At 40.6% G+C, this 20,627-nt stretch overlaps 1 protein-coding gene across 10 annotated transcripts in view; it reads left to right on the forward strand.

Annotated features, from left to right (window-relative positions):
- The first annotated feature begins 339 nt into the window (after positions 1 to 339).
- Positions 340 to 20,627, forward strand: part of FOXP2 (forkhead box P2) — a 555,335-nt gene continuing 535,047 nt past the window's right edge. For 5 of the 10 annotated variants that reach the window (XM_038557405.1, XM_038557402.1, XM_038557409.1 and 2 more), the window contains exon 1: positions 348 to 475. The gene's annotated coding sequence lies outside the window, so the exon portion shown is untranslated. Of the gene's footprint in view, positions 476 to 1,623; positions 1,736 to 20,627 lie in introns of those variants that run through there. The other 5 variants (XM_038557404.1, XM_038557424.1, XM_038557425.1 and 2 more) reach the window with 5 other exon arrangements.

Consider the following 20,627-nt stretch of genomic DNA (forward strand, 5'->3'; position numbering starts at 1 on the left):
GCGCAGCGCCAACAACACGCGCGCGCGCGGCCCGGAGCGCGCACCCGCCGGCGCACACACTCACACACATAGACACACATACGGACCCGCACACAGATCCGGGTGGGGGGGGCGGGGTGGGGGAGCGGCAGCGCGAGACAGCGCGAGCCTCCGAGAAAGCGCGAGACACGCCGGCGCGTGCAGCTCCGCGGCGGCCGCTGCGCCCCGGCTCCAGCCCCGCGAGCGCCCGGCCCGGGTATTTATGCGGCGGCCGCGTCCGCCGGCTGCGGCTTCCTCCGGGCCCCCCCCTCCTCCCCCGGGGCGCGCACCACCGCCCCCCTGCACGCGCACACACACACACACACACACACACACACACACACACTCGCGGCAGCAGCTGCCGGGACTCGCTCGTGGGTGTGTGTGGTTTGGGGGCTCCTGCCTCGGCGCGGCGGGTGCCACCTCCCGGGACGCTGGCCAGGCGTCCCAGGTCGCGGTAAGTTTCTTGGCCTCACTGTGGCGCGCGGCGCCCCCGCACCCCGCCCCGTCCCGGCCACCTCCGCGCCGGGCCGGGCGGCGACTTTAACTCCGCGGCGGGCGCGCTCCTCCCGCGGCGGCGGCGGCGGCGGCAAAGTTTGGCCCCAGCAGCAGCGCTCGGCGCGGCGGGGCGGGCGTGACATGTGTCAGATTTCGGCTCCGCGTCGGGGTCGCCTTCCGGACCCAGCATCACCACTTGTTGTTCTTTTTCTTTTTTGCATTGTGATTGGGAGCGGGGCGGGGAGGGGGCGCAGGGGGGGGGGAAGGAAGGGAGAGTCGACCGAGGGGGAGACTGCCGTTGGCTCCCGGGTGATTTTTAGTTTTGAATATGCAAAATATCGCCTCGTCCGGAGAGACCGCGGCTGGAGGAAATGGTGTGTCGAAACACCAGATGTGTGTTTGTTGACTCCTTTTATTTTTATTGTTTGTTGTCTCTTCCTTTGCCTCCCTCCCTCCCTCCCCCCCCCCCCACCGCTTCCCTCCCTCTCCCATCCCCCCCCCCCCCGCCCGGGAAGGGAAGCAACAGTAAAAACATCTGGCGCTTGGAAGCACACACTTTATTGATCCAACTGCTGACCTTTATTTACTCGGTTGGGCAAGTGCATGCCGCCCGCCCCTGCGTCTCTAAGTTGGGCGCCGGAGCGGTCCTCGGAGAAGTACTTCTCTGGGAACGAGACGCGTTCCGGGGACACTCCTGTCTCTCGAGCGAGGAAAGTCCCGGCCCCCGGGGATGCTCCGGGATCACGGCGCGTCGCCCCCGCCGCCCCCGGGGCTGGCCCGGGTCTCACTTGCCCTGGGCTCTGGGGGAAGGTGTCCTCACTCTGTGGGTGGGTTTGGGGTGAACTCGCGCCTCCCGGGCCTGGAGGGAGGGAGGGAGGGGGGGTGGGAGGGGCGCGGGCACCTGGCGGAGCGGGGGAGGGCCCCGCGGGGGGCCCGTACCTGCGGGCGGGAGACGGGGCTGCTGGGGTCCCGACGGCCCTGCGCGCTCCCCGCGGCTCCGGTGCGGCGGCGGCTCGGCGGGACCCCCCGGGTGGCCGGGCGCGCGCTCCTCCCGCGCGGCTCCCGCGCGCCTCTCCCCGCCCCGCAGGCCGGGACGCGCCCAGACACCCCGACCCGCGCGCGGGCGCCGCCTCGGAGCCCGGCTGGCCGAGGGCTTGGGGCCTGTGCGGAGCGGGGGCAGCCAAAGTTGCCCTCCTCTCCCGACTCTGCGACCCCTGGGGTAAGTCTGCCTCGGGGCACCTGGCGCGGGGTGGGGGAGACACCGAGGAGGAGGGACGGGAGGGGAGAGACGCGTGCGAGTCTGGGGCTTCCGAGGGCGCAACCGGTGCGAGTTTTGCAGGCGGTAGGGACGACTGCTTAGGGGGCTCCTCGGACTCCGGGATCCCCAAGGACCTGGACCCATCTGTGTGCTTGTTGATTCCGCGTGTTTAACCAACAGACTTAGAGCACTCGCCGGACAGCTGCTCCCTGCAGCGCTGCAGCCCCCCCCCCGCCCCCACTCGCTCCAGCCACATGTGGAAATCCACTCAGCCCCTTGATCTGGAGGATCATTCCTCGAGGACGGTTTGCGCCCAGGTGGGCAGGCGTCCCGGCCGCGGCCCGGGTGAGCGCTGCTGAGGACGGCCCCGGAGGGAGAGGGAGTGAGAGACCCGTGGGAGCGCGTAGGATGCGTCCCCACCTGGTGCTCGCGGATTCGGGAGCGCTCACAGAGCCGCCTCCCCGAGCTGCCCACAGCCGACCTGGAAGGATGATTGAGTAGGAGCAGGTAAGCCGAGGGGAGAAAGTGACGCCCTTGGTGTCAAGTAGCTGAAGTGGACGTTTTCCAACTGGAAGTATTTGGAGAGATTAACTTTTTAGGAAACAAAAGTTTGCCTGGAAGGCACATCTTTGCGCGCTCTCCTAACTCAGACGGTCTGGCCGAGCGGCGGTGGAGACGGGAGGGGCGGGTTTACCCGCGAGTCGTGCTGGAGGTCAACTCGCAGGCGAAGATGAGCTCGCAGAGGCTTGCTCGCCCCTGGGGCTCGCTGCGTGGCGGACCTCGGGGAACGGCCCAAGTTGTCAAGGGGCCTGTTTGTCTTTTCTGTCGCTGTGAGTTATGGACACGTATGAGCTCAGGGTGCTGGGATTCTAAAATGTAGCGTTTGTTTAGCAGCGTTGAGCAATTAATATACAACGTTGATTTATCTGTATCTGCCGTTAATAAAGCGGGTGTAAAGTTATATACACGGTGACCATGAGGGTCGTGAAATTTCATTTCAGTTTTGAAGGTTTTTTTTTTTTAAAGTCCTGTCTCTTTCCTTCCTTCCTTCCACCCTCCATCCCTCCCTTCCCTTCCTTCCCCTCCTTCCCTTCCCTCTCTCTCCTCCCTCCCTTCCTTCCTTCAATTTTTATTACTTAACTAGACCCATGTTCAGTGATCGTTTAATTCAGTACTTGCTTCAGAACCCCACTATTTCATTGCTACCCCAGACCAAGTGAAAGAAATATTTGATTGTGATTAAGCTACTAACTTTTAAAGAGGAGACTGGAAACTTGATGGTACATCCCTGTAGGTAAGGGAGAGAGGACTCTCAATTTTAAAGAATCATCATAAAGTTCACTCTTAAGTAAAAGAATTTCCAAGACGATACTTTTTATCATTCAGTTTTTTTTCAAGATATCATTCAGTTTAAGCAGTGCAATACATGCTTTCTTTTTATGCATAGATTATTAGTATGTTACCATCGCACTACAATGGATACTAGAAAACTCAAAGGGAATTACCTACAAATAGCAATTATGAACTGTTTTTAACAGTTTTTCAGAATTTCCCAACTTATATTTTGGGATTCAGAGTGATGGAAATTTTAGAATTGAATATTGTTTTCACAGAATTCATAGTCTGGGTGGAAGGAGACCTTTAATTACATTATGACATGAATAGATTTATTAATGGTTGTGTCTAAGTAAGCTGTCACCGAAGTTTTATTTCTTTGCACTGATGATCATACGGTGGTTGTGCTTTTACAAATAAAATAAATCCCTGTAATATTCTAGAAACCTAAGTGGCGGCGGGGGGGGGGGGGGGGGGGATTGTTGTATATGCCACACCATAAAAATAGGGGAAAAAGGTGAACATCAAATTTACAGATAGCCTGTAATGAGAAGTTCTATTCCTTCGTACCTGCAAGAATTTAAAAACACAGACCAACTAGCTATTAGAATTATACTTTATGAAAAGTATATTTAAATATGTGAAAATAACTTCATGGTTTGACTGAGACTCATAGGGCATATAACAGTGTAATGAACATAGCCAGACAAATTTACCAGACATTTTTATTTCAAGAGAAAATGTGAGGCATACGGAACTCAATTACATAAAGGGCATATTATTTGTGGTATTTTTAAGGATTTATAGCTGGCTGTGCCTCATCACCCTTGTCTATTTCTGTGTTGATCGTCTCAGGGTACATCAGCTCTCAGTTATAATACTGATAGAAAGCAGAATGGAGGAAGTGGTCACGTATTCTCTGCCTCTCTAAATTAAATCAGAAAGAAGCCATTGACTTGTAAGAAGACAGTGTCACTGAGAAGTTCTCTTGACATGATTGTTGCTAGACAAAATTGCAAATTGCCAGTTGAATTCAGAAATAATAACAATTTCGTTACAATTACTGAATACTAATTCTTGGCACACTCAGACTATTTTCTTTTCTTTTTTTTTTTTTCTTTAACTTTGTGATAGACGGTAGTAAGTACCTTTAGTGATAGATGAATGGATCCCAAATGTTCCTACCAGTGCCCAGATTCATACCACCCTTTGAATAAAGAAAACCTGTGTCTTAAATCAGCCCAGACTGACTGTTGCATTTTCTTAAGGGTCTGAGAAAGTGATCCAGGTACTTGCAACTTTCCTTAAACGTATTCCAAGGCTTAGGATCCCCAGAGAATCGAATGCCTAAATCAAATGTTATATGCCATAGTTTGCTTTAGTTCGGTTCTTCTTCGGATGACATAAATATTTTCTTAGATCCAACTGTGTATCTCTTAATATACTTGGCCTCCAGTCATATCACTTCCATAGTCTTTATCAAGTAAAATACTTTAGGTTCCTAGAGTTGTTGTTGTGGTTGTGTTGTTGTTATTGATGTTGTTGTTTCCCCTTCATGGGGCTTAAGTCCTTTTCATTGCTTTTTTATGCATTTGTTCCAGAACTTTAGCTTCGTCATTTGTTTATCAGAACCTGCAAGTGGACCCCATTAATATTTCTTTCAGCACTCTACCTAAGCATAATTTGGGGGGTTGTTTAAAAATACCATTCCTTTTTTTTTTTTTTTCTTAAGCTCAGCATTGGTCATATGAAGATTCATTGTTACTGAATTATCTAAATTCTCATATAGTAGAATGTTCTTTCCTTGTGTGTATTCTTACCAGTTAAAATAAATGTATGCTTACTTCTATTTGCGAATTACTTTTGCCTTGTCGTTACCTCTGATATATTTTTGTGCATACTCTTTTGCTCTGCTCAGTGTTTTTATCCATACCCCGCCCCCAATTTTCCAGACAAAAGAAGCAAAAAGAGAGAAACTTTGGTGAAATGTAAAGACTAATTAAAAGGTTAATGTTAGAACTTTGAGATGCTGAAGAGAGGTCCCTAAAGAAATTTTAGATTCATTATGTTCCAACACTATTAATGTTAATGTGAAAAAATAAACCTGTATGTATGTGGTGACTTATTTTCGGATATATTAAAACCATTTTTCTCTATATAGGTGCTGTAGTAATTTGCTGTTATTACGTATTATTAAGTATTGTTCTAATTCTTAGCATAATCTCAATTTATAATTGAAGTGCCTGGGAATTTGTGTTTAACTACATGGGTTTTTTGCCAAGCAGTCAAATTAAGAGTATCAGGGCTCAAAAATGAAGTATACTGCTACCACCCCCATTTCATTTTCAGAGCTACATTATATTTTAGTGTTTTGCAGCTTTGGATCCTAATATTTTTTCATTTTGTAATTACGAACTTTATTTTTCTTGTATTTCATTACCTGTCCAACTTGCTTTCTATGAACAACTGAAATTCTAAATTACCTCAACTGATATAATTTTATCTAAAATTTTATTTAAAATGCATTTTCTCCATAAAAATATCTATGCAGGCCCACGTTCAACCTTTTAAATTCCTTGATATTTGAAATATGTGTCCTTGGGGTCTGCCTTTGGCTCAGGTCATGATCCCCAGGTCCCCGGGGGGTCGAGTCCCGCATCCGGCTCCCTGCTCAGAGGGGAATCTGCTTCTCCCTCTGCTCCTCCTCTCCCTTCCCCTCTGCTTGTGCTCACACGCGCTCTCTCTCTCTCTCTCTCTCTCTCTCTCTCTCGCTCTCAAATAAATAAATAAAATCTTAAAAAAAAAAAGACACGTGTTCTTGGACCTATACTCTACCAATTTAATTCAGTTTCTCATTCAGTTGTATACTCCCCTCTTCCTACAATCGACCAAGAATCTCTAGAACATACCTTCCCATTATATTGATAAATACATCTTCTTTCCTTTCTCTATGGCAAATTATTTTTATTAGCAAAAGCAAATAAAACTTAAATGTAGTAAAAGCACATTGCTGTGAAGCAGATGAATCCTCGGGGGTTTAAAAGCTCTCAGCATTTTTAGTTTATTAATGTTCTTTAATTTCTCTTGATTTCTATCTTGGAAGGCTTAAAATATACTCTGTGGAAGATAATGTTGATTTAAAATTTATTTAAGTTTCTAGTGTTTCTTTTTAAAGATCTACCATAAGCCTAAAAGATTCATACCATGAGAGTGTTACACGTTTTTTTTTTTTTTAAGGAAGTTAAGGAAATTAACTTTGAATTCCTCAAATAAGGCATGCTACTAGAAATAGTGTAAAGTTTTTGCGATATTCATTTCTTTCTTTTCAACTTTTATAATGGCATCTTCTGTGCAAGTGTTTTGTATTATTTTAGTTTTGTATCATTTTGGTACGTGTACACAACTACAGCCATCATTTTGCAACTTTTTCTCGATTTAGGAAAATAACAAACTTTCTTAAAGTGTATTTTAGGGGGTAGGAAAAAAATCAGTGGTAGACATATTTCAGAGAAAGCATTTATAAAATTTCTCACTGGCAGATAGCGAGGAGAAACTTATAGTACACTAATCCAAATAGCTTAACATCTTAGCATATGTAGACTGTCATAAAATCATCTCATTTAAAAAAAAAGCTCCCCAACATCCTTAAGAACTATTCCTCACCATTACTTCACCCAAAGTTATGTTCCAGGATTTGGTGATCTATATCTGTATGCCTCTAGCTCACTCTTTACTTTCTTTTTTGTCTTCAAATTTTTTCCCCTCTCTTGGTCTGCCTTAGTTTAGCAAAGTGTCCCCTTCCCCCGCCCTCCCCCACGGAATCTTGCTTTATACATCTAGTTAATACCACCACTGCTACCAGTCTGATCAGATGGACCATCATCTCCTCCTTGAGCTGTTCCAGCAGCTATTTATCCCCCCTCTTCTCTCTCTGGGCTCCACAGTTTGTTCTCGACACAGCAGAGCGATCTTTTAAAAATAAGTGATTATGTCACTCTTCTCTATAAACCTTCCAACAGCTTCTATGTCTCTGAGAATAAAAGACAAAGACCTTACATAAGTCCATGTTATTTGACCCCTGTTACCTATACGACGTTCTTTCCTAACCTTTTCCTCTTCTTCAGTCAACTCTGGCCACGCTGGCTTCCTTGATATTTCTCAAAACAAGAGAAGCGGATTCCCAGCTCAGAGTTTCTCCTCTGTGTTCTCCATCTGAAATGCTCTACCCTCGGGTATCTTCACGGTTTTCATGCCTCTGCTCAAACATGTCCTTATTAGAGAAGACTTCTCTCACTGTCCTGTATTTAAAAAAACAAAAAAACAAACAAAAAATCTCCCACATCTTGCTTTGTAACAATCCACCCCACCCCCACAGCCCCATCATCAACTGACATTTGAAAAAGTTGTTTATTTATTTATCACCTGTTGTCCTGATGAGAACGTATATTCCATGGAGCCAGGGATTTGGTTCTGTTCATTGTTCTACCCCAGTGCTTAGAATAGTGCCTTGTATTAGGTAGAAGCTCTAAAACTAAATGAGAGAATGAATGAGTTGAGTTGTTGGAGGTCCAACAAATTATTTCTGTCTATATCATTGCCTCACTTTTGGGGTGACATTATTTTCACCTTACTTTTTCATCTGACACTTTATACCATCTCACATTTAGGAAAACTGTTCACTCCTGTTTTGACCAAGATATGGCTCTGCTCTCAGGTGGATATACTTCAAGTTCAATATTTTGTATCTCTTTTTTATTCCGATCTGAGACACGGTATTGCACTTAACTTTGGAAAGGTGTGAATGGATGTTTATGGTTCTGGACAAGAACAAATGCTCAGTAGTTGAGGGCTTCAATGTATTAATGCTTACTACAGTCAAAATAACAATCATATATTTCATAATTATATCTTAATCTGAATAGCGTAAGTAGAGTCCACAGGTATTTCTAAAGGCTACACTATGAATGCCACATCGGCGTACCAATTATTTCTGGGATTGTCTTTGGGGAAGATGGGTGGGGGGGAATTGGTTAAGCCAAAGTCTCTTCTGAAAATCTTTAGAGTTAGATGGCTTTCCTTCTTTGTGTTAGCACATACCCCATAAGTTTACAACTTTCCTTGTGTCTCATTCTTTCAGTATCTATCCTTAAACAGAGCAGATGGAGGATTTGGCATTTGATGGAAGGTCCATCTCTCCAAATTTAAAATCTCATTCTTGAGCTTGCTCAAATTGCTTTCGGATACCTATAACTAGGGTATGACTAAGTGATACAACTCTCCATAAGACATCAGGCAGATAGATTATTTTCTTTTTAAGTTTTTATTTAATTTACATTTAGCTAACAGTGTAATAGTAGTTTCAGATGTATGATATAGTGATTCAACACTTCCATGCATCACCTGGTGCTCATGACGACAAGTACACTCTTCAATCCCCATTGATTATTTTCTTATAAACCTAATGCTCTGTAGATCTCCCTCTCACATATTATGTCCATATTTGAAATATGCACTAACTTGCTCAGTAATTTTATTTTAAATACCTTGAGAATAAAGAAAGGAGTCTGTAATCTTTTCTATTGATAATAAGGGAGGAGGGATCTTTTCTTTGCCTCCCTTCTCATTTCTCTTTTTCCCTCTTCCCTCTTCTGGACTGAATTATGAAATCTTTCAAAATCACTCTGATATTCTCATACCATCAGTGAATGTGTAGCCCTTGGAAAACTGTGAAACAAGGCAAAGTGGGCTTTTATTACATAATTACCCCACTTTTACCTTTTTAAAAAATTACTAACTTACATCTTCTGCTACTCTTCCTTGACTCCTTAGACACCCAGTGCCCTCCATATGGCCACCTGGCTATCCCAATGTATTCTCCTTCCCTTGTTCTGAGTCGGAAATTTTGTATTAAAGCACTTCTTTGGTAATAATAATTCGTGTTTGAATGTGAATGAAGATGGATCCTTCTGGAAAGTATAATTATTATTATAGCTAATAGAATAGCCAGTTTGGTTTATTATGCAGAGTTCTGTGTTAAGTGTCAGGGGACTTTCATTCTGGTACTCGGTCTGTCTGTAACTATTGTGTGATGTTGAGTAGGTTATTTCCTCCAAAATTAAAAAAGAGCCTGGATTAGTTTTATGTTATTTTCAGTTGAACTCTTTTTTGAGATACCAGAACCAAATTGGAAGCTATGAACGTGTCCTCTCATTACCACCATAAACACACACATAAATGAATGAATGGAAGAAAAAGATAGTTCATAAAATGAAAACAAACTGTTTTTGTTTTACTGTCGTAAAACAGAAACAATTAAAACTAACAAAAATTACCACAAAGAACTCTGCTTATGCAGCTCAGGGGGACTCAGTTAAAATTCAAAAGTATTTTTCTCCTATTATCTTAGCCTGCTGGGTATTTTCACACCACTCCTCTCCTCTGTCAGGAATAGAGCCTCCCCTTGTTTAACCAGCACACTGAAGCAAGCAGAGAAGATAGAGTGCACGTTTGGGGTTGATCACGTTTGGGTTAAGAAGAATGAATAACCACCTGGCATTCTCTCCCCTGAAGTACGTATCATCAACTTTCCAAAATATTAATTTCTTCCCAATTTTGCTTTGGTCCTGTGCTCATTCATATATTTAGCTCGAGGTGTCACCAATCCAGAAATAAAATGTGGAGTTGGATAAGCTGTTTGATAAACTTTGTCTTTTAAAATTAGAGCTCCCCTTTTTTGATGGACTTCACACACGCAGACATACATTTTTAGAACCCACATAAAATGTTGGGCTGCCACATGGTCCAGCCTATGCATTGTGCTGCATTAAAGGAAAAACAACTCCCAGCTATAGGAATACTACATATCTTTGCTGTAGTTTGGCTTAAAGGGAGTGACACGGTTTTATACAGTGTGCCACATAGGAAGTTTTGCCCCAAATCTCTTGAGGCGTCTTTCTTCTTCTCCTGGGTACTGCTAAAAAGTTTTTTAGAGCCTCATCTAGATCATTCCTTCACTGCTTTGCTGCCCCATCCCCCAGATGTGCAGCACATACAGTCATACCAAGTGTACACACCCTGTGAAGTGTGCCGTCCCATCATGAAAAGTCTGGTCTTTTTCTTTCCTCTGGCTGCTTTTCTTGTGGCAATCAAGGTTTGTCTTTATGCAGACAGACAAGGAGATCAGCAGCCAAGAGTTCTTCTCAGAAGGTAAGAGATTGGGAGTTGTGGGTGTTTTTAGCAGTGCTGTAAGCTTGCAAACATGCACATTCCAATGCATCTTACCTTGTCATATGTTAGAGAGGATGTATGTATATTCCCGTAACTAAGAATAGAATCCATTGGCCATCCTAACTTCGTGTTGTCCCAGATGAAATAACGTCGAATCCATAATTCCGATCAATTTATAATATTTACTTCCAGAAAAGTATACTTTTAAGTTATCCTTCTGATTCTTTGCTCTTTTGTAATTTTCATAAATGTCAAACTGTCCCTCACCCTACATGGCTATTACTCATACTCTTCCACAAACAGAAGAAAGGCAATGTGATTTGTTACATCTAATTGGTCTTTGACTTTACAAATTTGTTCTCTTTGATATCCATTTAATTATATCCTGAAAATATATCATTTCCGCTGGGCTCTAACAATGCCAGCTTCTAAAATATGACTGAGTACATGCCGAGTCATATTGCTGTATTAAAGGAACATTGTTATAAGTTTTGTTTTCATCTTGAGATTTTTCTGACTGTGTAAGATCAGATTTTAAGTGCAGATGCACAATGAAAGAGAATATACGGTAACAAGCTATGAATACATAACTAAGAAAAATATTTAAAAAAATTTTTTTTAATTTTTAATTTATTTATGACAGTCACAGAGAGAGAGAGAGGCAGAGACATAGGCAGAGGGACATAACTAAGAAAAATATTTAACGTTCATTTCTTATTTCTAGGATTATGTTTCTTACGAGAAGATATTTAAGATGTGGAATAGGAATGAATAGTTTCATTTTTACATGTTAACTAGTCACGAGATAGTAAAAATATATTTGATTCTTTTTAAAAATGTAATTTGGCTATACGTTTGACATTTTGTTTTAAAACAATGTGTTGGGGGATACCTAGGTGGTTCAGTTGGTTGAGCTTCTAACTCTTGATTTCGGCTCAGGCCATGATCTCAGGGTCGTGACATTGAGCACCACAGCCAGCTCTGTGCCCCACGGGGAGTCTGCTTGGGATTCTTTCCCTCTCCCTCTGCCCCTCCCTACTGTTCGCAAGTGCTCTCTCTCTCCCTCTCTCTCCCTGTCTCAAACAAATCTTTTAAAAAAGTAATATAGTGGTTTTTATATTATAGGAATGATTCTGGTAATTTCCTCTTTTATTGTGTCTATTTAATGTCACAAACCATATTTTAATTGTTCCTCTTTATAAAGTTGTTTTAAGCTCTTTAATTTCATTCCATTTTTTTATTAAAGATAATTTATATGTGCTAAAATTCACCCGTTTTTAGTGTAAAGTCCTGTAAATCTTGACAAGCACATATAATTGTGTAATCACCACCACAGTTAAGATATAGAATAGTCCCATCATGGTACAAAATGTTTACATGTTGTTTTTAGTCACCTCCTCCTCTAATCCTCCAGACCCTGATAACTGCTGATCTATTTTCTTGCCCTATAGTTTTGTCCTTTCAAGTCTCTCTCTCTCTCTCTTTTTGGGGGAGGCAGGTTTTTATGCTTTATAAATTTATGGCATTTAGTGTGTTACTTTGATACTTTTATATACGATAACATGTTTGCCATTGAAGCAATATTTATTATGTTACATAATTGTGGTACCATATTGTCTATATTCGTTATATATTAGACCTTTTTGACTTATATACAAGCAAGTTTCAAGTTTGCACCCTTAAATTAAGTCAGTCTTAATTGCTAACCCCTACTCCTGGTAACCACTATTTTACTTGCTGTTTTCTATGTGTGACTTTTTTAGATTCCACATAGTGATATCATACAGTAATTGATTTTGTCTGACTTATCTCACTTAGCATGATGCACTCAAGATCCATCTGTAAACGGCAGGGTATTTTCCCTTCCTATGGCTGAATAATATTCCATGGTATACATATACCACGATCAAGTCTCTCTTAAATAGAATCATACAGTGCGTAGCCTTCGGAGTTTTAGGCTGCTTTCACTGAGCATAATGCTTTTGAGATTCATTTATATTGTTGTGGCGTATCATTTTTTTTTCTCTGCAATAATGCAGTTGCTTGTTCCTGTCATAATTTCTTAGAAGTTTGGAATTCTCTCATTTTTCCATTCAAATATATTTTCATATAGCCTCAAATTTTATTTCACCTTATAAATTGGCATGAATTATACACAAGAGGCTTTACTGGTTAATCATTTCTAAAAATTAATTTGGGGTCTTTACCATAGTTCTCTTCCCTCATTCCTGCTCATTTACTGTTCATGTCTCTTTCCTCCTTGTCATCTGTTTGTTTGGAGCATATACGACTCATTCAGGTAGCCAGTTCTTAAAGAAGAAAGAAGCTTATCATCAATTGTTTAATAATATTTTTCATTTATGCATTCATTTACTTGTTTATTCCTCACTTACCTTTCACCAATCTCTGTAAATGGGAAAAGAGGTAAGAAGAAGAGAAGAACCTGAGAAATGAAAAGAGCCTTTGAGATCATGAAATTAATTTTCCATTCTCCCATCCAAGCCACACGGGAGATGGGGCTAGGGTTTCTTATCCCGGAGCCTCTGTCAGATTGCCTGTGGGCTGCAGTGTATGGAAAGGCAATAATCAAAGAGGTAAATCAGAGTCAGGTGAGCTGCTAAGAACAAATTGTCAGTTTGAACGGGTGGCTGGACTGAAAGGGAACAGAAACCAGGTACTCCTGGTTAGAGTGATAGGAGTGACAACAGACAAGAAGCCCGGAGAAACTTCCAGTGGGTTGGCTTTTTAATACAGAAGAATTGAGCAGTCGAAAGACATCCGAATGTGAAGGAGGTAATCACCATGGCCATAACCCTAGCTAGTGGCTTTCAAAAACTTGCATGAATGAAAAATTTGTTATCTTAACATCCAACATTTGAAAAAAATTTAATTGTGAGGAAGTTCTGCCTTATTCTAGCTCTACCCTTTGAGTTTACAAAGAGAATTTCACATTGATAACTTTGTAGATGTCTGAAAGTTTTCACTTCCAATAAATCTTTCCTTTTCAAGCTAAAGAAGTCAGAGGTTTTTTTTCCTTTATATACTATATGGATTTATTTCACTCTTCACAGTTTTGATAACTCTCCTCTGGATTGCTTCTGTGTGCCAGAGTTCCCCTTTAAAATGTACCTAGAGGGCAGCCCGGGTGGCTCAGCAGTTCAGCGCCTGCCTTCAGCCCAGGGCCTGATCCTGGAGACCCGGGATTGAGTCCCATGTCGGGCTCCCTGCATGGAGCCGGCTTCTCCCTCTGCCTGTGTCTCTGCCTCTCTCTCTCTCTCTCTCTCTCTCTCTTCCTGTGTGTATGTCTCTCATGAATAAATAAGTAAAATTAAAAATAAATAAATAAACTTTCTTTAAAAAAAATTAAAAAAAATAAAATGTACCCAGGGCTAAATACCACACCAAGAGTGAGGCCTCATCCACACAGAACACCTTGAAAATTTATCTCCATTTTTTTCCCTCTAACCTAATAGCAATTCATTTTTTAGTCATGTTACATTTTTACTCAAATTGTAATTTATTTATTTTATTTTTTATTTTATTTTTTTTATTTATGATAGTCACACACACACACACAGAGAGAGAGAGAGAGAGAGAGAGAGAGGCAGAGACAGGCAGAGGGAGAAGCAGGCTCCATGCACCGGGAGCCTGACGTGGGATTCGATCCCGGGTCTCCAGGATCGCGCCCTGGGTCAAAGGCAGGCGCCAAACCGCTGCGCCACCCAGGGATCCCTCAAATTGTAATTTATATGAGTTGCTATGAATATACAATTTGAATAGTTTATTTTAAAAATGGAATTTGTATGTCTCTTAAATTCTTCTTTCACAGTTTACTCAGCATGTCAAGATCTAAACAAAATCCTGATCCTATTCTCTGTTAGCGACTGTGTCACCCATAATTTGATTAATACATTTCTATCTCTCTATTCAGTTATTTATAAATATATTGAGCAGAATAGAGTTAAGAACGGAGCTTTACTGAAGTTAGTGAATGTAGATTCTTCACCTGTCGTTAATCCTTTGGATGTAGTTGTTTACCTACCTGTAAACATTTGAAGTTAATAATGGGTAGTTGCATTCATTGAGTAGGTGGTTTAAATAGGAATTTTCTAAGCAATCTGGTGCATTAATTCATTTAACCTTCATAATACCTTTATAAGGAGGTACTGTTATTTCCCCACTTGCAAATGGCAAGCTGAGTTGCAAAGGGTCTGAAATTTCACCCTGCTTGCAAGCTAACAAAGTAGTAGCCCCCACTGCTTTGTGGTTGCTTGTGGAAGACACAAGACTGGGGTCAGAGACATTGGACTTTATTGCCCCCGGTGCAGCAAGAAGTGTGAGCTTCTTGTTTCTTTTTGGTTTCCTGCTCCCTGTCCCCCAGACCCACAGGAGTCCTATAGAGTGGCTCAGAGTCCTGCTGCACACTCAGTGAGTTGTATCACTGATAAGGAATGCCAAGTTTAGGAACCCAGATCTTTTATAGCGGGCTGTAAGTAAACTTTCCCTTTGTTCCATAGGGAGATACTATTTCTGTCTTCAAAGGCTATTTGCTGTACAAACATTTGTGGAAAGACAGTCTAGAGAAAAAGCTGCCAGTGCCTTTGCTCACAAAACATGCAGACACACGAGAGACCCATGAAATTTGCCTCTCATCCCAGATGTTAAGAAATTTCCCCAAAGTTACACAAATAGTATGTGGCCATACCCCAAGTTGGCCATGAGAGACTTTTCTCTCTACTTTTCTTGGTCCAGCTATTATACAGCTATTGCATTTCTTTGATTCGCTCATCTAGTAGCATGTCAGAAAAGGAAACAAGGTTTGGCATGGCTTATTTTTAACAAATCCATGGCAGGTTTTTTTTTTTTTTTTTTTTTTTTAATTTAAGTGCTCACAAACCATCTGTTTAGTAACCTGTTCTAGAATGTTGTTGAGGAATAATGTCAAGATCACTGATCTTCATTTTCTAGAATCCTTTACCTTAAAAAAATAAAACTGCATCTACCCCTCTTATGTATCATGTCTGCCCTCCTGTTGTTTGTAACGCTTCCAGGTTATCAGCTATCTTTCTGTTATAACATTTACTTTTAATACCCTGAGACTGTAATCCATTGGTCATGCATACTTGCACTTAAAGTGTTTCATTGTTCTGTTATTAATTCCTGAGCTTTGATTTTTCTTATTAATTATATTTGATTTTCCATTTCAGTTTCAACACTTTCTTTTTTGGTGGAGAATGTAAAAACCACCTAAGATTCATCTCAGTTATCTGTTATACCATTGTCACCAAACAGTAGGCTCGTGTCTTCTTTAATATTTTTGCCCACACCTAAATGAGATCTTGAAGTGTTCTTAGATTTTTGTGGGGGGAGGAGGAGATTGTTTCATCCCATTTTAAGTATTTATTAAAGCCTTGAGTCATGTTTCTATACTATTCCTTGCCGTGTGATATTACTTTTGAGGTCAAATAATCCCCGTGTAACTCTGTGATTTTTTTTTAAGCTACTTTCTAATTTTTTTCTTTTTAGTGCCTTCTCAGGCTAGCCACGGGATCATAATTTCGCTTTCAGTTATTCATAATTTCATAGATATTTATCCCAGGCCATTTTTTATTTTGGAGTTTCATGCCAAGCCATCATATATTAGGGGTTGGCACATGTTTTCTGTAAAGGGCTAGATAGTAAATATCGGTTCAGTGGGCCATAGGTCTCCACCACAGCTATTCAGCTCTGCCATCGTAGCTTAGAAGCAGCTATGGACAAGACCTAAATGAATGAAGGTAGCTGTGTTTATGGACACTAAAGTTTGTGTTTCATATAATTTTCATATTCACAAAATATTATTTTTTTATTTTTATTCAACCACTGAAAACTATAAGAACCATCCTTCCTTTACAGATGATCCCAAATCAGTCAGTCAGCTGCTTTTAACCCGCAGAATATATTTTGCCACAAGCACACACACATACACACACACATACAAATATTCGTATAAATATAGACATACCTTTTTTACTTCTGTTACTAAAATCCACATTTGTTCACTGGCTTGGAATTATGAGCTTAAAAATGGCACGGACTTCTAAGAAATCTGTGACAAATTCTTTCATGAGAGTTCTGCCCTTTTTACTGCTATTAAGGCCAAAGTAGTAATTCTCCTCATTGCTCCTTAAGCCTTCAGAGAGAAGAAATTATCTGCCTGCCAGTAATTGACAACTTTTGTCATTGCGAATATCACAGTATAAATCTGGAGAATAAAGTGCAATGATCAGGTAAGTCATCAGAGGTCTAGGTAATGAACCAAAAATGTCTTTCACGTGAGTTTTCCAGAGGTCACGGCAAAACAAAGATGTCAGGAAGGTCCCCAGACAGGTGGAAGAGTCATGAAGCATCACAACTAGCAGAGGCAACTTTAAGTAGGAGTCAAAGCTTTGACACAACTCAGAGCTTTTTATGCATGCTGGCGAGTGAGGATATGGGTAGACCAGAGGCCCACGGTACGATTAGATGAGGGACGTGTCTGGCTGGGATGGGAAGTTTGAAAACTGGTCACATCAGTGCTCTCCAGCAGTCGATGGCTGTTTAACTAGGTTTGCTCAGGCGCCTTTGCGTCAAGAGGATTTCCTACTGTATTTACTTACGGTGACCCTGTAGCTAGGTTTTTCTGTTTATGTGTTCTGGTATTTCTTTATTTATATTTTTTAAGTTAACTGAAGCCAATCTTGCCAAGTCTGTCTTGGGGAATGTTTCTGTTCTTATTTTTAATGTAAACTTTGTAGATTATATAGTCTCAGCTGGAGGAGATGGGAAGATGGATGAAAAGACTAAGAATGAGGAATAGTTCTTTTCCTTGATGTTCGTTCTTCTTGCTGTGGGCAAATCCACAATACTCAGCTAGCTAGACTCTTTTTTTTTTCCTCTTCATAATATATCTCTCCCTTTTTGACAGGAGGCCTGTTTTGAGGTAGCATTTGTTACCTTATCATATGAAAGATTTGTATTTTGAACAATAGCATTTGTTTTTTTTTTCCCCTTGGACTTTTAATCCTTTTTTGCTTCCACTGTTCAATGTTTTGAATAAGCAATTTGTGATTTTTTTGATGCCCACCTAACTTACAATACCCATTCCTCTTAACTTTTCCCTGTGAACTCATCTTGAATTTTCCTTTTTTTTTTTGACATCAGGGTACTTAGGTGAACTCTTTTCTTGTCATTTTAAACCTCAGAAAACATACCTCTTGTCATATAATATTGAATTTTCTTGTGAAATATTTTAGTTTAGAACTATAAGAATTTTATATATCTGAGTATTAAACATTTTTGGTTCATTGGCCTAGGTGGCTACCATTGTATTGAGCAAGAGTCCTTACATCGTAGTATGTGTTACTTTACCAAAGTCATCATCAAAATCACTTTCAGAAGAGAGAGGTTTCAAATAAAGCAAGAAAAATACAGGCCAATCTCTGTTAGAGTTAAGACAACAATAAATGAAATATTTATGAGTCAGGGTTTGGCTGTATGAGAAAATACAGACAAGCCTGTGGTTTCATTACATTACTTACAGTATTTGTGTGACCTAAAAAACAGAAAGTGCAAAAAGACCTAATGCAGTCAGGTATGGGGGCTGCTGAGATATGCATCACTAATGAACTGCTCTGGTCTTCCTCAGGGAGCCAAGTGCTCTTTTTATTTTTTTGAAAATGTTAATAACGAAGGAGGAAATACAACTAGAGGTAAAAAAAAAAAAAAGCTATTGTTTGATGACATAGGTGATATAAATTGAAGAAAGACTTAATTGAAACCTATTAATATGTCTATTTGTAGCCCATATTTCTGTAGATAAAGAGCCTTACTGTTATTTGTTGCTTTTAATCGCATTTTCAACAAGAACTTTTAGTCATTTTAACTAGTTCTTAATTTTAATTTCAATATGTCGTAGTAGAAGTCAAAGTAAATTTAGAGTTTTTTGATGTGGCAGTTGAATTCTCCTTTGGAAAATATCTATGAAAATCACGACAAACCAAGCTAGATATATTATTAGTTGAAGAAATTATCTTTACTGCTAGAAGATAGAAACATTTATTTAAAGAGATCTAATGTTTTAACATAGTTTATAAAATGTTACAGATGATGCTGTTGAGGGAAAATATTAAGTAGAAATAGGTGAAAAATTCATCTGTGATAATTTGCTGGTTATAAGAATTATTTGGGGAAAACTATTAAAATGCTTATTTCCAGGCCTAACCTGGATTGCTCTAATTCATTAGTAGCTCTGGAGACGGGCCAGGAGTTTGCAGTTTTAGAAAATATGAATTTTTTTTTTAGGGCAGCCCTGGTGGCGCAGCGGTTTAGTGCCACCTTCAGCCCAGGGTGTGATCCTGGAGACCCGGGATCAAGTACCACGTCAGGCTCCCTGCATGGAACCTGCTTCTCCCTCTGCCTGTGTCTCTGCCTCTCTCTCTCTCTCTCTGTCTCTCATGAATAAATAAATAAATAATCTTTAAAAAAAAAGATTTTATGTATTCATGAGAGACATAGAGAGAGAAGCCGAGACACAGGCAGAGGGAGAAGCAAGCTCCTTACAGGGAACCTGATGTGGGACTTGATCCCAGGACCTGGGATCACATCCTGATCCAAAGGCAGATGCTCAACCCCTGAGGCACTCACACGTCCCAGAAAACATGAAATTTAATAAGGTGATATGAACACCACACTTTTCGAAACACCAGAGTAAAATATTACATGGCATTTCTAAAGCATTTTTTAGGGAAAATAAGGAATTGAAATAAAACCCAAATTTCACTGGTCATCAGAAATCCAGTTGATTTAGAATATAAAATATATAACTTAACTCCTATGAGAATAAATTAATAATCTCAAAAAACCTAACAAATTTTTACTTCCAGTATTTTTATTGACCCAGTGAGCATTTTGAGTTTGTTATTAATCTAAAAAACTTCAGTATCGCATATAGAAAACAAATTGTAGAAAGGAGAGAATATTATTAGCTTCCTTCAAAATAAGAGACAAGTGATGGGGAAAGGTGAAAGAGAGAGAGAAAAATATAGACAGAGGTGGTTTTGTGTGTGTTTAAAGCCTGAGATACTGGTTTGTCAAGTTGTGTGTAAGTTGTTTCTGTGACATTTCAGTTAAAGTTTTTGTTTTTTCTCTTTACTGAGCTCAAGTTATGCATTATCATAGTGGTTGATTTAAAATTACAGAAAATAAAATGAAGATTTTCTAAAGTATCTCAGTAAGTCTTTTTTAATCAAAAGTATTTGAAGTGTAATCAGCCTTCCAAAGTTTGTCAGTTGGCTGTTTGGTTTGGGAATAATTCTTACCGCAGAAAGAGAAATGTTCTAAATATTGATTAATTTGCAATGGGAAAGTTGATAGGAAATTGTGTTCTAATACTGTATTGAATATAGAGAATTAATTAGCTTATTTATTTTAAATGCTTGTGGTTGGTACAGCCTAACTAGTTCGTGAAACTTCCCAGCCAGCTAAAGGCTGTTTTTTTTGTTTGTTTGTTTTGCAAATTCTCTACCTCCTCAGAGAATGTCTTAATCACCTGGTTTCTGAACCTAGTACTTCCCAGTTTCCCTCAGGAAATGGGTCTTCTCATACAGTTGACAGAGAGCAAGAGTTTGTAATTTGAGGCACAGCTTTGGGTTTGAGGGTGGGCTAGACTCTTGAGTGTGGTGTTCTTGATGTGTAAGATGGCTGATGAAGATGATAGAAAAGGAGATAAAGGGAGAAGGAAAGGGAAACAGGACTACCTTACCTTTTGCCTAGCAGTAAGCATGTGTGGCATGCAGTTGTAGCAAGGGAAAGTGGTGTGGTCATAGATGCCATCTTCAGAATACAGCTAGCTGGACTGCCTGGGCAGGGCAGGGATTGAGAGCAAACACCAGTTGGTTAATCCTCTCACTTTTAGAGCATGAACTCTCTTAACAAGCAAGAACAAAGCAAAACAAAAACATGGGGAAACAAAGTGGGTCTGCTAATCTTTTTATTGCTGAATCTAGATATCTATCCAAAGTTCTGTAATGACCCGACTATGGACACTTGAATAGCAGTATTAGCATTTAATATTTGTAAAACATTTTATAGCTAATAAGGTTCTTATATTATCTAATTGGATCATTAAACTAATTCTGTAAGATAATTAAGGCAGATATTATATTACAAGATCCCTGCAGATGAGAAAACACTAGCAATTCTTATTTATTCAAGGTTATATAGCCACTAAATGGTGAAGCCCAGAGTGAGTCCTGTTCCTTTCCCTAGACAG

Source organism: Canis lupus, chromosome 14, assembly GCF_011100685.1.
Source record: "Canis lupus familiaris isolate Mischka breed German Shepherd chromosome 14, alternate assembly UU_Cfam_GSD_1.0, whole genome shotgun sequence".
Lineage (NCBI taxonomy): Eukaryota > Metazoa > Chordata > Mammalia > Carnivora > Canidae > Canis > Canis lupus.